The 12,358-nt window shown below is 46.0% G+C and overlaps 1 long non-coding RNA gene across 2 annotated transcripts in view; it reads right to left on the reverse strand.

Moving 5' to 3' along the window:
• LOC116581825 overlaps positions 1-1,676 on the reverse strand; it is a 208,769-nt gene extending 207,093 nt beyond the window's left edge. For both annotated transcript variants that reach the window (XR_004282244.1, XR_004282245.1), the window contains exon 1: positions 1,552-1,676. This is a non-coding gene — a long non-coding RNA (uncharacterized LOC116581825). The remainder of the gene's footprint in view (positions 1-1,551) is intronic.
• Positions 1,677-12,358: the final 10,682 nt, after the last annotated feature.

A 12,358-nucleotide genomic window follows, 5' to 3' on the forward strand; every position in this document is an offset into this window, starting at 1 on the left:
GATCCATGCATACCACTTCCTGGCTGTGGGTAGCCAGAGAGAACAATGGTGACCACTGTCCACCCTTTCTTTTGGCCCCAACTTCAATCTGGCCAACTGGTCTAGAAAAGCAGTGACAAAAGGAGAAAGGGCACTGCTTTCAGTGAAAGCTTTCTCTTCCAACTGGGGAAATTAATGTCATGAACTCTAGCTGTGACCCCCTAGCCCACTCCGCAGAACAATCCATCCATGACACGGAAGAGTATATAGCTTAAAACTGTCCTGTAATAAAGGGGCGCCTGGGTGGCTCCGTGGGTTAAAGCCTCTGCCTTCGGCTCAGGTCATGATCCTAGGATCCTGGGATCGAGTCCCACATTGGGCTCTCTGCTCAACGAGGAGCCTGCTTTCCCCTCTCTCTCTGCCTGCCTCTCTGCCTGCTTGTGATCTCTCTGTCAAATAAATAAATAAAATCTTTAAGAAAAAAAAAGAAAGTCTTGTAAAATGGGAGAAACCCTGGGGAAGGAAATAAGGAAAATCTGGGTGGAAGGGGAGGGAGAGGAAGAGAGATCAGTATGGCAGGTGAAAATTTAAAATGAAAGTTTATTGAGAGACTCTGAGCTGGATCTGGAGCTTAAGATCAGGAACTGCTGGAAATACACATAAAGAAATGTAGAAAAATGGAGAAAAGAAAAAAAAATAGAATCAAATCTCTGCTTTGCAAGCTCATAGTCTGCCAATTTATCCTTTTAAAAAAAAAAAAAAAAGGCAGAAGGAGATCAGAAGATGGGAGGAAAATAATCAACAGGAAAGTGGAGGTGTCAACCTGAACAGATTTCAAACTGAAACAAAGAATTTATATGATTAGCTACAATTACATGGAGAGATGTAAACAACTTGGGCCAAATGGTACCAGCAACACTCTAGCACTTCACGGTGCCTTATGTATAGTTTAGTCTTTTGATATTTATTGTGCATCCTGCCAGCAAAATTTTTGTCATATCTGATGTGTTTTGCCAAGTCTTTTATTTGGGATGCTTCCTGATTTAAATATTTTTAGCTGCAGTGGTCTTTTAATCATGAGGGTATTGTTTCAAAAAGCAATTATTCTATGTGCATCTAAAAGCAAAATTGAAGCCCAACCCAAATTCATCTGAGATCATCCTGTAAGTGAGGGGCACTGTGGAAAGGGGCAGAAAAGTACCCTTGAGGACTATTCTATGAAGGGATCTCAGATTTCTCTCATAAAATATGGCTACTGTGGTGACCTTTGCTGATGTCTCCCAAAGCTGTTGATTGAAAATGGTAAATTGCAACTTCATCTGTGTTCATCAGAAAATAAGGTCCTTTCGCTCCTCCCACCCCCAAATCCAGACTCTTTGCAATCAGCCAGCCTTCTGAGTGGCCTATAATTTGGATAAGAGGAGTATGAATGGATGACTTTCTAGAAAGAAACATAATGTCTTGCCATGTAATTGCTTTTGTAAGGAAGGAAGCAACGCCGCCCTGGTTTGGAGTTTAGAGGCTTAGGACAAACCTCCTGGAAGGAAAAATAACTAATACATCCAGACTTACCTACTCGTGAGCCATCCCCTGGGTGGGAATCTTCCTCCAGAGCCCAACTCTGCAGAGTTAGGAACAAATCCGTTTGGTCCCTGAGGAAGCTGCTGCTGGTTTCCCAGTGACCCTCAGCACCACGGTCCACTGCCACACAAAAATTACAGGAAAGACAGGGTCAAGTTCTTTATGGCAAAGCAGACATACATACAACTGTCAGAGAGCAAAGAAACACCCCTTAAAGCCTTGGCCTTGGCTACAGGGACATCTTGATTTTTCAAGCTCCCATATAGGCATTGGGTAGCTTCTTTCGGAAAATGCTCTTTCTTGTATATTTGCGTTGATCCAATAAAAGCGTGGTTCAGAGAGGAGATGTGTAGCACAACCAACTCGGTCATTTTTACAGCAAATGAATTATGGGCCCGAGGAACAATGAGAAGTCTCTTTTCCGACCGTTCCTAGGAGTGTGTTCATTCCAAGCCATTACCGCACATGTCTGTCAGAGGGAATCTCTGCATCAGGCTATAATGAGGCACATTAACTTTCTTTCCACAGCAGAGAGTTCTGTGCCCCGGCTCTATGACAGGTCCAACACTGTGGTTCGGGGAGCTGCTTTAGATGCAGCTCTTTCTGAAAAGTCCGTGGCCAACCAGCCAGCAGTTATTACAGCAGCTCTTAAAACCACAGGCAAGGAAGGAAAGAGGGAGTCAGCCTAGAAAGTTCCCTCTGGGAGGAGCCCTGCTGCAAGGTGTAGATGGGAGCCGCTGCCTGTGGAGATGGGAGAGAATGTCCCGAGAGCTGCAGCTGGTGCCTGGAGAAAGCGCAGGAGGGCACCGAAACGGGATGAGGCAGGGAAGCCTGAAGGTCTAACCAGCACCTCTCTGCCGGCATCTACTCTTTCTGCCTCAGAGTCTACCTCAGACACCAGGGCTGCTTTGCTCTCTCATGATGTCACCGTTGTGCTCCGAAACTCTCCTGGTTCCCAATGCCCTGGCAACCAAATCTCATTCCTACACAGAGTTCTCAAGAACTGGCAAGACTCAGCACCAGCAAGCCCTTCTCAGAGTGGTGCTTCCACTCTGAGCCAGATACCTTCTGTCTGCCCCTCCAGATCCACACACCACCAGCTTTCATCTGGGAGCACGCTCCCAAGGATGCAAGGACAGAGACGTGAGTTGGGCTTGGCCAATAGGGAGAGAGGGGCGGGGCCAGGCAGGGGGTCCAAGGGATGGAGCCGAGAGAAGGCATTTGCAGTGCTGGCTCCTTGGTGCTGGGGTTCCTTCTAACCGTGCCCTCACCTGACCCACACTGCTCCGTGAGAGGTGGCTTCCTCTACACTGTTTGCTGGCTCTGGTGACCGACCTGTCCCCTCAGTCCCAGAGGTCGGAGGATAATATCCCATTCCCTCCCTGAACCACCACTGCTCAGGGTTACTGCACTATCATTTGTAAATAACTCATCCTCCTCTTATCCATTTAAATACTCCATCGGTGTCCTGTTGGGATCCCAACTGAAACTCTCTTTCCCTCTTTCTACCTCCTTACAGATGAAAAATTATTGAGGCTAAAAGGAATGGGAACAGGCTCTGAACCCAGTCTAGCTCCAGAATCCCCTCTCGTAGCCCCTGAGCGGTATACCGCCCCACTAACACACTGGGCTAGTATTGCATTGTTGCTTCTCTGCTCCCAACAAAATCCACCTAATCCTCATTATGATATTTCCCTTGTCCCTCCAGCTCCATCAGAAGCTCAGTCTCCAGTAAGCAGAGTGTCTATGCCATCCCCCCGAACACATACACGATCCTTTTGGGATTCACATGCATATTCTTGTTTCCCTGCAGGATGGAAGACTTCCATAAAGACAGAAATAGTGGTTCCATATAATCTCCACTGTCCTAGCTCACAGCAGATACAGTGACCTCACCACTCAGCTGAATAAATGAATGGGAAGGAAGTTCTGCGGCTATTTATGTTGTCAAGATGAATAATTGCTCATGTAATTTATGAGTTCTTACTTAAAAAAAAAAAATTGAGCAGTGGAAGAAAAGGTGACAAACTCTAAATAAGTAACAGTCATTCAGAAGCAATTCTAGCATTTTCTTTACCAGCAAAGCTCACTAAAGATTCCTATAAAAGTCTCATTGTATACTAACTGCTGCTGGAGAGCCCTTATAGCTTGGTGACCACGAAGCAATTCCTGGAGCTCTACCGCCAAGGTTCACATCCAGGTTCTGTTCCCTGTTAGCTGTCAATCTTAGGAAATGGCAATTTAGTCTCCCTGCAGCTCAGTTTTCCCATCTATAAGGTGGGGCTGAGAGTAGTACTGACCCAAGTGGTGCTGTGAGGATGAAATGAATTCATACACGTCGGAGTCAACACGGAACCTGGATGCATTGTGTGCACTATGTATCGGTTATTACTGCCAAATATGCAACATTGACACTGTTATGCTGTCCTGCCAGCCCTCTGTCCTGGACTTCCTAATCCCTGAAAGTTTCCAGGGAAGGCAACTATGACTCTCTAGCGCTTATTTGGTTTTTTTGTTTTTTGTTTGTTTGTTTTTTTTTTTAAAGATTTTATTTATTTATTTGATAGAAATAGACACAGCAAGAGAGGGAACACAAGCAGAGGGATTGGGAAAGGGAGAAGCAAGCTTCCTGCTGAGCAGGGAGCCCGATGCGGGGCTCGATCCCAGAACCCTGGGATCATGACCTGAGCCGAAGGCAGACGCCCAACGACTGAGCCACCCAGGCACCCCTCTAGCGCTTATTTGTAACAACTAACTGTAACTGCAAGGAGTTAAAACTCTGCAGATTTCTAGTGACTAACATGCTGATGAAGAATTTTCATGTATAGCAGGAAGAAGGAACAGGGAGGCTATTTTTAGTGTATTATACTATTATACAATAGTAAAATGAGCCATCAAAGGCACAGGGGAGACTAATTAACTTCTAAATGAGTCTTTACTTGGCACCTACAGTGTACCCAGCTGTGTAGTCAAAGAGATGGAGGAGGCAAATAAACCGTACGGCACCTGTCTACGGTGACCCAGTTGGTCACCTCAGTGCGACGTAGAGCCCAGGAGTTGTGACCCAGTTTGCTGCCATGCCATTAGAGCACTCAGAGAGCGAGGAGCAGCTCTGATTTCTGAGAACTAGCTATTAATCTCTCAAGGTAGATGAGTGGGTTTCCATCCCCCAAAAAGAAAAGCCTGTGACAACACTGGGGACATTGCAAATTTATCTAACAATCCATCTGACCCTCATTTGTTCTTCTGATACCTGCCAGCCAGCCAGCCAGCCTGGCCCTGCCCCCACGTGCCAAAATGGCAGCAGAAAGGGAAGAAGACCAGGACAGGGAGCCCATACAGAGTCTTCTCTCCTTGATAGGCCTCCTCCTCCTTTATAATCGGACCTTTTTATTGCCTTTACTAAGCACGGCATGCACAGAGGGCCTTAAAAAAGCACGAAAGAAACAATTTGACTGTCGGTTTTGCAGCGGCTCCCCCTCCCCTGAGAACTGCTCTTACACACAGAGTTTATTACCTTCTCATGCTCCTCAACACTGCTTAAAGCCATATAATATCTTTTGCTGGGTAAATGAGTAGCAGCTCTCTCTCACCTGCCAATCAAGCCCATTTCCCCCTTGAATAAAGGAGGCGAACATCTTACCCCTCTGAGAGTTGAGGGAAGTGAGCTTCGTCTTGCTCTCTGACAGGAATTTTATGGCAGGAGGAGAGAGGGAAGGGGTGTCCTGGCAGTCCCGGGGTGCCTTGGCTGTGTGGGCCCCGCGGAACGGGGAAGGGTCTCTACATACTCCCGTGGTGGCACTAGCTAGACTTTGGCTGTTGAATCAAAAAATCACAGCCACTCTAGTATTTCCTCTAGAGCCATAGCTTGGCCAAGGCCACACCAGTGGCATTTCATTGGCGTGACTAAGACGGACTCCAGATGGCAGTGGGTTGAAGAGCAAGAGGAGAGTAAAGCTGTGAAGAAAACGGAGAGACAGATGAAGGGGGGAAATGTCTATCTCCTTTTCTGGGAAAAGCCATCCCACCCCATAGGGATGAAATGTTTGCTCAGGTTTTTTGTTTTTTCTTTTAATATTTATTTATGTATTCAAGGTGGGGGGCATGAGCAAGAGAGTGAGAAAGAACATGAGTTGGGGGGAGGGGCAGAGGGAGAAGCAGACACCTTCTGAGCAGGGAGCCTGATGCAGGGCTCCATCCCAGGACCCCTGGATCATGACCTGAGCCAAAGGCGGACTCTTAACTGAGCCACCCAGGTGCCCCTGGGTCATATTTAATTCAAATTATATCAAAAATGGTTTATGAAGCTGCTACTATGACAAACTTGTTTTTATATTTACCTACTTTATTATGTTTATTTCTACCTGTCAGTTTCCAAACACACACCCCACCCTCAGGACAGGAATCTGTGAGATTTATCCCCTCACGTACTTTAAGTGCCTAGAACAGTGCCTGGTATGTAATAAACGATCAAGAAATAGTTGTTGAATGAAAAAGAATTGTTTCTCCCAGAGCTCAGATACTTTCTTAACTACTTCCTGAAGAAGCTTCTGGGATTGTTGAGAACTTATAACAAAAATGGCCGTTTTCCCCAGTGAATGCTCCCAAGGGTGAGAGCAGTGAAAGGGTTTTGGTGAATGAGTGGAGGCATTCTTACAGCTCACTCATCTCGCTGTGCAGCTAGCTGACTTTGCAGGAATCAATATCCCAAAGTTTTCCCTCCCAGGTCATCCCTCAATCACTCTACAGCTAGGTCATCCCTCAGTCTGGCTCTGATGTTTCATTCTTGAGACTGATGCAATTAAAACATCATGTGTATGTATACTCCTGGTGTGATACAGAGAATTGATTCGGCTACATGCCAACAAGCATGCATTTCAAAGGTATGTAATAACCTTCAACATATAAGACAGTTTCATCATTAACAGACTCCTACAGTCTGGCCCCATATGATGCCATAAATATCTACCACTCCCCCAGGCCCACCACCCAGGTTCTAAAGAGGCAGATCCCACCCCAACCCAAACATTCTCATTGACTAAGGTGGACTCCAAAATGCTCCTAAGCAAACCCCACTCTCACAGGCAAGTCTCTGAACCGGTTCATCCCAGCCTCATGACAAGTTCTAGAACACCCATCTAGAAACGGTGGCAGGTAGCCAGGTATTTGTGTTTTACGACAAATAATCTGAAGATCCCACATATGAAAAGTTTCACTCGAGGTCACAAAATTGGCTCATGGTAGTGAAATGAGCTCATGTTTCCTACATGGCTGGATTTCATAAGTGACCCCCACAACTTAGTGCTACAGCAGGCTTTGGTTTTCAATATTTCTTCTTTTCCTGGGGTCCCTGCCTTTCATCTGTGAGGGGATTACTTCTGAGATAAGCAACACCAGGGAAAACAGATGCCCACCTGGTGGGCATTCCCTTCCGTAACTTCCCAAAGACTAGAGCTCTATCATCTTTACCTCTACCTTCCTAGAAAAAAAAAAATGTATGCAATTCTCTTGCTATTATGACCTGCCTTGCTCAGGTCCTAAAAGGCAGAGAGACACACACCTGCTTTACACACATGCCTCTGGATTTCCAAAGAGAAAGCATACCAGGAGAAGTAATTCACTGCACAGAAGAAGCCTCATTCAAGACCAAGTGTATCTGCTCCGTGACTCAGCAGGGATAATACTCCTTGAGCTAGACCTGGCTATTGTAATTATGAAATCTTACACTAGCATCTGCTAACCTCAATGAAAATCCCTTCCTCTTGACCCCTCCTACACTGTTGATGGGAATGCAAGCTGGTGCCGCCACTCTGGGAAACAGTATGGAAGTTCCTCAAAAAGTTGAAAATAGACCCAGCAATTGCACCACTGGGTATTTACCCTAAAGATAAAAATGTAGTGATCTTAAAAGGGCATGTCTACCCAAATGTTTATAGCAGCAATGTCCCCAATAGCCAAACTATGGAAAGACTATAGATGTCCATCAAGAGATTAATGGATAAAGATGTGATATATATATACACAATGGAATACAATGCAGCCATCATAAAATGAAATCTTGCCATTTGCAGCAACATGGATGGAACTAGAGGGTATTATGTTAAGCAAAGTAAGTCAATCAGAGAAAGACAATTATCATATGATCTCTCTGATGTGAGGAAGTTGAGAGGCAGGGTGTGGGGTCAGGGGGACTAGGGAGGAAAAAATGAAACAAGATGGGACCGGGGAGGGAGACAAACCATAAGAGACTCTTAATCTCAGGAAACAAACTGAGGGTTGCTGGAGTGGGGGAGGGTGTGAGGGATGGGGTGGCTGGGCTGTGGACATTGGGGAGGGTCTGTGCTATGGTGAGTGCTGTGAATTGTGTAAGACTGATGAAAGCAAATAATACCCCTGAAGCAAATAATATATTATATGTTAGTAAAAAAAGAAAAAGGAAGGAAGGAAATCGCTTTCACTGTTTAACTCTGCTCATATATATATCAGAAACTAGCTTTTGCCATGAAACCAACCACTCCAAACTTGGTGGCCATTTATGTCATGCAATTTGAACTCGTTGAGCTGGCAGCTCCTGTCATGCTCTTTTGTCTGAAGACAGTGACTCAGCTTCTAAGTGTGAGGCTTGTTGCCCACTGGGGCTCCAGGGCTACTGGACCACATGTGTCTTACTCTGCTTGAGGCCAGTCACATCTTGCTCACGAGGGTTCAGGGCTTCGGGAGCAGCAGGACTGCATTGTGCAAACATTTTTCAGGTCTGTATGTGTTCTATGACTGCTAGTGTCATTGGCCAAAGTGAGTCCCAAGCTTAGTTCAAGAGTTGTGACACTTTTTAAAAGAAGCTTCGAAGTCACATTGCAAGGGCAGGAATACAGAGAGGGAAATAAGTGGTGACCATTTTTTTGCAATGCTCCATCAAGAGATGTGTAGAAGGGTTGAGAGATATGGAAGTCCTGTTAGAGGAAGATGACTGGGAGCTTAGCAATCACCAAATTATCTAGTCACACCTGCTCTCCAGAAGGGACTACTGGCTTGGGGCACCTTATACACTCATTCCTTCAACAAATATTGATTGAGCACCTACTATGCACCAGCCCCTATTCTGGGCACTTATGATAGAAACAGACAATGTCCCTGCTCATATTAAGCTGACAAACTAGCAGGGTACATTCAGACAATAAACAAACAGACGTACAGCAGATCTGACTGTAAGTGCTATAAAAAACTAAAAAGAGTTAAGAGTGCGAAGAGTAACAGGAATGTGCTGTTATTTTATTTAGGGTAATTGTGGATGATCTCACTGATAGTATCTTGAAGGAACACTTGAAGAAAGCGAGGGAACAATTGATATAGGTCGCTGGAAAGGAGCATTCCGGGCAGAGGAAGGAGTAAAAGTGTCGCTCTGAGGTAAGATCATCTCTGCTTCTTGAGTTGTGGCAAAGAGGCAGATGTGGCTGGTGTGGGGTGAGTGAGGGGAGAGAGAGGGTAAGGGAGAAGTGTCAATGGGCCAAAAGGTATTGTGAGAGATAAACCACGATAAGAAGTTTGCATTTTATGGAGTGAGAAGGGAATCTCTGGCCGGTTTAGAACACAGATGTGCTATGACGTGATCACTCTGTTAACTTTGTACAAATACACTCGGGGGAGGTAAGGGTAGGAGCAGGAAGCCAGCTGCGAGTTTGGTGTTCTGTCGTACTGGGTTCCCAGGCTACACAGATCAGAGCTAATAAATACATTACTCAGTTCCGTCTCTGATCTCCTGTGTTGGATTAGGGGTGAATTTGGCAAAATGGCCAGGAGAGAGAAGTCCTTCAAGACCTTGCTCACAAAGAAAGATATGAGCTTCTTTTCACCCACCTGTTGGGTAATTGAGGAATGAAAGGGGGGAAAGAACATGTCCATCTGGAGTCTAGATGTACAGCCACGTAAGAATCCATCTCTGTCTCCTTCCTTCACTGAGTGGACCATGGGAGGGATGGGGGCTGACAGCTGGTGCTGGGGAGCAGAAAGGGATAGGATTGGAAAGGAATCATCGCCATGTGACTAAGGCCAAGGCTATTGGTATTTACCACAGGGCTGGCCTTTCAAGGCACAAGGAGCTCTGATGAGTTAAAAAAAAAAAAAAAAAAAAAACAGTGGGACTGACCCTCAGAGGGACTGACCCTTGAGAGGAGTGACCCACTGGACCAGAGGAGGAAGTTGGTTTCTATGGCCTGCTGTTTGGGAAATGGATTTCACCAAGAGACATGACTTAGCATCAAGACATGTCTAATTTTCCAAAGTTCACATCTTCCGTCCTTCCATTTCCATCTCTCCCCACATTCTGAGGCTCTCCGAACCCCTAAGGGTTAAAATCAAGCAAAACTCCCTGGGAACCTGAGGACTTTCATTCTCTTGTCAACTGGGTCCAACCAAATGACATTCTCTCTACTTTCCCAGATCCCTCACCCTGTGGGGGTTTTTTTTTTTTTTTCCTCTCCTCTATTGTCTCCACTTCTTTCTTTTTTTCTTTCTTTTTTTTAAAGATTTTATTTATGTGCCAGAGAGGGAGAGCACAAGCAGGGGGAGTGGCAGGCAGAGGGAGAAGCAGCAGCAGACCCCCACTGAGCAATGTGGGACTCAGTCCCAGGACGCTGGGATCATGACCTGAGCCAAAGGCAGACACTTAACTGAGCCACCCAGGTGCCCCTCTTGTCTCCATTTCTAACAAAGGAGGCCCTGAAGCAGGTTGCAGTTGCCAAATATGGGAGAGACGTCATGAACAGGAGGAACCATGATGGACCCCAAGCACCAAACCTATTGTTCCATCCCCACCCTATGCAAGGTGTGCCCATCCCAGGCAGGAGTGGGTAGGCAGAGTTTTTACAAAATACAGAACACACTGATCAAGAATATGGGCCTAGCAGGGGCATCTGGCTGGCTTAGTCAGTTAATCATCTACCTTTGGCTCTGGTCATGATCTCAAGGTCCTGGGATCGAGCCCCGTGTCAGACTTCCTGCTTTGCAGGGAATCTGCTTCTCTCTCTCTCTCTCTCCCCATCTGACCCTCCCCCCAACTCTCTCTCTCTCTCAAAAACAAATAAAAATAAAATCTTGGAAAGAAAAACAAGTCTAACAGTCAGGGGGTCTTACCTTGCTTCAGTTCCTTTCTCAAGGACGTACTTGCAGTGTAACCTTGGACAAATAACTTAACCTCACCAAGCCTCAGTGTTACATTCATAAAATGGTAATAATACTATCTATTCCACAGGGGGTTTGTGTGGATTAAATGAGAAATTACATATAGCATGCTTTTAGCATAGTATCTGACACACTGTAAAAAATGGGATATATTATTGTCATTAACATTATTTTACTAAGAAGGGCAGCTGGTATCCAGCTCCTCTGCACAGAAAGCCAACCAATGAGTGGTTGCACGGCCAGTATGAGTTGGAGGATGCAAGCCGTGTTCAGAGTGGGTTTGCTAGCAGGGGGTTAAGGAGTGAAGTCTATCTTCTCACTATTAAGTTCATTTAAAAATAGGGGCGCCTGAGTGGCTCAGTAGGTTGAGCACCTGACTCTTGATTTCAGCTCAGGTCATGATCTTAGGGTCAGGAGATGAAGCCCTGTGCCGCGTGCTGTGCTGGGTGTGGAGCCTGCTTAAGGTTTTCTCTCTTCTTCCGCACCTTCCCGCTCAAGCTCTCTCTCTCTCTCTCAAAAAAAAAAAAAAAAAAAAAAAAAAAAAAGAGGGATCTCTGAGCCACACAACAGCTGCTTCTGATGACCACCACTACCCACCTGGAGGAAGGCTCTAACAAGCTTTGTTTCTCCTCCTGGGGCATCTGCCATCTACAAGAGAGATATGATTGTGAGCACAGCAGTAAATGGAAGTGACACCTGAGGTGTCCTTAAAGAGCAGGAGCGCTGTCTTCCCTGTGGTACTCTCCCAGCCAGGACCTCCCCGACTGGTCACAAAAGCCGGCTAGCTCTGACAGCCATTGTTCCTCCCAGACTCAAGTCCAGTTCGTACTGAATGCGGACCACATGTGCACGCACACTCACATGCACACTCAAAGCAAAGGTTTACAAAGCCTTGGTCTCGTGTCAGTCTCTCACAGGTATTAACTTCACTAACCATCAACACAATCCTGTGCAGTGCATACTGCCTTGTCCCTGTTTTAATCATGACAACGCGGTAGCAGGAGGCTCAGTAATGTGTGCGCGATCCCTAAGCTAAAAAGGGTAGGAACCTGGATTCAAACCCAAATAGTAAGATGCCAGAATGAGCACTTTTATGTTCCCATCCGTAACTTAATCTCCGGTGGTGGAATTCTAGGCACCGTTTTATGAGAGAGTCCTAAAGGGTCACAAATCCCTACACTTCATCCGTGAAATAAGGAGAATTGGATGCACAGACTTTAGCTATTCTTTTCAACCTTAAAAGTCAATTAAACTGAACAAAGTTTTGTGACCCCCATTACCCAGGCCAACAGATCTCCACGTGGAGAGGGCAATCTGGAAACATGCAGGAGTATTTTAGGTGGTCACAATGACCAGGGACTCATAGCATGAAGAACCTTCAGCTGCTGAATGGTCCGAAGCTCTGGAAACAGTTTCGCACTGAGAATTGCCCTCCGGGGGTGCCTGGGTGGCTCAGCCAGTTAAATGTCTGCCTTCAGCTCAGGTCATGATCTCAGGGTAGTAGGATGGAGCCCTGCCTCATCCTCCCTGCTCAGCGGGGAGCCTGCTTCTCCCTCTGCCTCTGCTTCCTCACCACCCCCACTGCTCACGCTCTCTCTCAAATACATAATAAAATCTTGCT

Source organism: Mustela erminea, chromosome 21, assembly GCF_009829155.1.
Source record: "Mustela erminea isolate mMusErm1 chromosome 21, mMusErm1.Pri, whole genome shotgun sequence".
NCBI classification, from domain to species: Eukaryota; Metazoa; Chordata; class Mammalia; order Carnivora; family Mustelidae; genus Mustela; species Mustela erminea.